The following is a 5,535-nucleotide window of genomic DNA, read 5'->3' on the forward strand; positions in this document are numbered from 1 at the left end:
AGATGCCACCATCCCAGTGCCACAGAAACACCCCAGGAAATGTCATCCCAGTGCCACAAAAGTGTCCTCAGGCAATGCCCCAGTGTCACCCTAAAAGTCCTGAGCAGTGATACACTGGGGACACCCTACAAAAATGCATCTGGGATAATGTTATCCCAAAAATGTCCCCGGGAGATGCCACCATCCCAGTGCCACAGAAACACCCCAGATGATGTCACCATGCCAGTGCCACCAACAAGTGCMGCTGCAATCCCCCTCCCCTGGCGAGGGAAGAGCCCCAGGGATGGAGCCCCTCACCCAGTGACCCCTCCAGAATTACAAATCACACAAAATCCGCCCCTGGAATCTTCACTACAGCCACAACACAAACACTTTACTGACATTCTAATTTCAAAACTTGCTCAATACTTGTTTTGCTCATTATTTTCTCTCATGTGGAGTCTCTGGGTCTGAACAGCCGCTTTTGGAAGGGATATTGCCCTACCCTGCTGCAGCAGGAAACCCAAAGCTGTGGATTTATCCCATCCTTTCCTGCAGGRATGCCTCACAATCCTCTGGGATGCAGCAGGGAAGCTAGAAGGTGAAATCCAAGGAGGGGGAGATGCAGCTGGGGGTGGAATGGGAAAACACAAAGAGGGAGGAGGAGAAAGGGGGAGGCAGTGCAGGGAGCGTGTCAGAACCGAGTAAACGAGGTAAATATGGTAATTAGCCYGACTTCCCTAATGGAAAGGTGTTTCCATCGGGATGATTTCCCTCTGGCATCGAGCAGGGACACGACAAAACCTTCACCAGTGCTCCCAGTACGAGGTGGGCCACCAAAGAGGGGGATTGGGCAACTGATCTCCAGCTCATTGTCCTGCCAGAGCTTCCCTGCAGGAAGATTTGTCCCCACAGGGGAGGGGACACCGGCAGGGAGGGGACACGGGCAGCCAGCCCAGCTCCAGGTGCCAGGGGCAGGAACAACAATCCTGCCTGAACACGAAGCATCCGGAGTGTTCCAGGCCGGGCTGAGGGATTTGGGAGGGCRCAGGGATGTTTTCACATTCCGGGCTGAGCTGATATCCATGTTCCTCCTTCGCCGGCTCTGACCCCAGCAGGGGCGGAGGCTGTGCCTGCTCGCTCGGGGTGATTAAAGAAACGCTTGATCCAAGGAAAGGGGAAGTGGATTTTGCCAGTCCCTTTTACCCCAAATCAAGGGCAGGGAAAAAATGACCTCGTTTTGTGCCTCTACGGAGAGGTTGGATTTTTTATCCAGAGYGTGGCCAGCTCGTGCCACGAAGTTATACCACAGGACCTTCAAAACCATCCAATTCCACACCCTGCCATGGCAGGAACACCTTCAACTATCCCAGGATGCTCCAAACCCCATCCTTGGGGGTTTCAGGCTTCAAAAAGAGGCTGGGAAGGTAAAACTGCATATTTAACGGGGTAGAGAGGAACAGGGATAGCCCWAAACTGAGTGTCTCCACAGTCGATGCAAGGAAACACACCCCTCAATTTTCAACTTTCCTCTGCTGCTAAAAATCCCTACTTGAGYAGCTGAAAATGCAGTTTTTATGGGATGACACCAAAAAGTCACTTCCTGTGGCTGTGGGATGCTCAGAAGATGGGAAAGCACCGGGTTTTCTCAGCTCCCACCTCCCCAAGTCACATCTTAACCACAAACCAGCCAAGGCTGGGRAGTGCTGGGCTGACCTCGGGCTGGGCTGGTCCCCGTGGGGAACCGGTGGAGAGGACACCAAGGAGGCAAAAGAATCTGGTGTAGGCAGAGTGAGGGTCAGAACCAGCCTGGTAACGGGCAGCGAACTCCCACTGCAGAAAAGGAAAAAGGGAACTCAGGAGGGGCCTGAAGTGACCTAAGAAGAGCTCCTGSCTTGTGACAGGAGGTGATTCAGCTGTGGTGGGTGGGGGCAACCAGGGAGAAGGGGATGTGGTCAGGGAGAGGGGCTGAGTCACTGAGGAYGGGCAGCTGCTGATAACAGCTGGATAAACCCACAGTGGAGACGTGGGGTCTGCAATCCCAGCTGGGAGGGCCCAGCAGCCAGAGCCATGGAGAGCTGGGAGAGCCTGGAATGGGCTGTTCCTGCTCGGGATGAGCATTTCCCGACAGTAATGCTGTAGCCTTGCTTCTCAGTTCCGAGATTTCGCCCTCCATGGAGGCTGGGAGACCACCTCTCTCCCTCTCACATTTCCTCTCATTCCCTGTCACATTCCCAGTTTTATTCCTGCAAACTCACGGCACCAGGAGGGACAGGCAATCCCCTTCTATCCCACTTGACAACAACCCCACAGGATCCCCTTTGGGGCAGTGTCTTACAGCAGCGCTCCTGGGCAGGAGGCAGAAATGCAGGTGGGACCAGGGATTTGCAGTCTGCTGCTGCCTCTTTTCCTCCATCAGCCTCAAAACTTCGGTTTTAAGCACAGATCCCAGTGAACAAAGGGAGGAAAAAGGGAAGGGACAGAGGAGCCACCTTCAGTAGGTGTGAATGGCACAGTGGGTGCAACCTGCAGGTCCCAAAAATGCCCATGGTGTGGATCCTGCAGCAGAGGAACCTCAGGKATATGGGCCAGTGTGTCCAGGGAGGAGAGCACGGGTGAGAATTCATTGCCACRTCCCTGGAGCATCCCTTGTGGTGCCCACAAGGCTGGGAGACCATGGAAAAGCACCCACAGAGGGCAGGATCCTCGCTGGATCCTTTGCCACCAGCACAGAGAACATGTGCAGCCAGAGCGGGATCGTGCCTCCAGCTCCTAATCCTCACTCCCCACTGGTATCCAGCTTCCAGCTCCCCCTGCCCGTGGCTAAAACCCTCTGCAAACCCATCCTCCATTCCCTGGGAGCTGGATCTTCATGGGAAAGGATGAGGATGAGACTGTGGAGATCATCTTTCGTGCAGGAATCGGGGAGACCAAAATTCCTGAGCTCAGGGAGGTCTCAAAACTTAGGCAGGGATGCRCCAGGATGGGGATCAGCTTCCCTGAAGGGAAATGTTGTGTCCCCATGGCAAGGAGAAAAGTCCCCATAGGAAGGGTTTCAAAGCATCCACAGTTTAGGAAAACCTCAGAAAAACTCACCTTTGCCCTAATTCCTGTGCCTTGGAATGCAGTCTGACCACATCTGTGTTCTCCCAACAGAGAATTCAGACACTTCCATTGCCAGGAGGCTCCTTTCTATGCCTGTGTCCCTGAATGCGAGGTCCTGAAGGTATAAATTCACTTCCAGGAGTTATCAGTAAACTTTTTTTTCCGAGGAAAAAAGCTTCCTGTTGCTTTTGCCTCTCCCAGTGCTGAGGACCACCAGAAGTTCTGTACCTTGACCACACAGACCCATCTCCCTCCTCATCCTCCCATCTCAGACTGAATCACAGGTTAGTTTGGGTTGGAAGGAATCTCAAAAATCAGCCCCTGACATGGCAGGGACACCTCCCACTATCCCAGGGCTCTCCAAACCCTGTCCAACCTGGCCTTGGACACTTCCAGGGATGGTGCAGCCACACCAATTTGGGCAAAGGAGGCTCAATCACTCTGAAGGATAATCCGATTAAACTCTACACACCTTTATGAGCCTGTGGTTGCCAACATGTGCTGTAAATAAATATTTGATTAAGGATAATATAAGGATTATAAGAATTAATATAATATAAATATTTGATTAAAAAGGAGATTTACGTTGCCACCTTTGAATAAAACACAATATCTGGTGCCTGCATGTTGCAAAAATTAGACCCTACCTCCAACTGCTGGGAATCAGCAGGAATCACAACTGCACTTTGTGGGAAAGCCCACGGGGCAGAGGGAACTGCCAAAACGCAATTCCCGAGCGCTGCTGAGACTGCAATTCTCACCCCAAAGGCAAAGGGTGAGCAGCCCTGATCCTAAATTTCCTGCAGAGAGCAATCCCACTGGCACAGGGATGCTCCAGCATTACTCCTGGCACTGGAAGTGATGCCTTAGGATTTCAGCTTCCGTATTTTTCACTTCTCTGCAATCCTGCAATCCTTCAGTGTTTAACTCCASACTCCACAGACAGTGCTGAGCTCCTGCTCTCCCATTTTTACACAAAACAATTCCTCTGCAGCCCCAAACTCAAGGACACCTCCCTGGGCCAGGCCCCAAGAGATGGAAACAACAGAGAATTGGGGGGAGCCAAGTTGGAGTGAATGACTGCATTGGCTGCAGCTGCAATTGGAGGATTCAGCCCCGATGTGCAAATGGACAAAAGTGAGAAAGGGTGAAAAACCCRTGAGCCATTGTCCATTGTGGGTGTGGGACTGCCCTGAATGCACCTGAAGGCCCTGCAATAAACAGAACTGATTTTTATTTTCTGAATTTCTCCCACCCTCTGTTTAGGTAAGCCAGATTTTCAGCACCAGAAGCACTCAGGCTGGATTACACAAATTAATTACCCTATTATTACAAAAACTCCACAAAAACCAGCAGCACCATCTCCTAGACAGCCTTAATGATGCTCCTGTGTCGCAAGCTGGGAAGGAGCAAATGGGGAAATTGAGGGTTTGGAGAGCTGGAGCCGGAGCCGGCCCAGATGGCGGCGGGAGATGAAGGCGGGCACAGGCGTCAGGCGAGCAAAGCGAAGCCATCAGGGCGCAGCCATCTCCTCCTTGCCAGCCTCCAGCCYGCCCTGGGCATGTCCTCACATCTCTTTCCTGGCTGGGAATGGCTGCTGCACCGATGGATTCCCACCCCTGGCCCACGCTCCCGCCCTGGGGCGTGGCGTCCTGACACACCGAGCTCTGCCCATGAGCAGGGTTCTAATTCCAGCACCCCACAGTCTGGCACCCTTTTTGTGCCACTTTTTGTCTCCACTGGCAGATTGCTCTTCTTGAGCTGTTTGCTGCACAAGGTGTAAGCAAAGCCTCAGAGGCAGCAGAACTTCCCTCTCTGCTAAATCCATCACTAGCAACGTCCCGCTGTGCCTAATCCCAAAATTAATTTCCACCCCACTTCCCCTTCCTGTGGTAATTCAGAGGGATGAGAGTCCAGCCAAAGGGCCAGGTTTTATTAATAGAGATGAAAGAGATGTTASGAACAGATAAATTAAAGGTGTGAACGCACTACCTGTGTTACATCATCCCGTGAGCTGATTCCAACCTCCCTGTGGGACATTCAGCTCCTCTCCCATGGATTCTCCACTGTCTCAGCTGCAGAAGTCATCCATGAGCTCCTCCACGTGTGCCCAGCTGATTGGGAAAGACATTAATGAAGTCAGCTTCAAACTGAATCCCTGGGCAGCTCTGTTCACCCCTGACCACATCCTCTTGTTCATCCTGTTTCCCATCCACCTGGGATTCCTGTAGCAACGCTCAGCTTTGCTCCCTTCATCAGAAAGAAAAAAAATCCATTTTCAATAAAAGTAATTTTGGCTCTATCTGATGCCTTAGGATTTCAGCTTCTGTATTTTTCATGTCTCTGCAATCCTGTGATCCTTCAGTGTTTAACTGCAGACTCCACAGACAGTGCTGAGCTCCTGCTCTCCCATTTTTACACAAAACAATTCCTCTGCAGCCCCAAACTCAA

This window comes from Malurus melanocephalus, unplaced genomic scaffold (assembly GCF_030028575.1).
Source record: "Malurus melanocephalus ecotype Western Australia unplaced genomic scaffold, MMel_1.1 scaffold_1096, whole genome shotgun sequence".
Lineage (NCBI taxonomy): Eukaryota > Metazoa > Chordata > Aves > Passeriformes > Maluridae > Malurus > Malurus melanocephalus.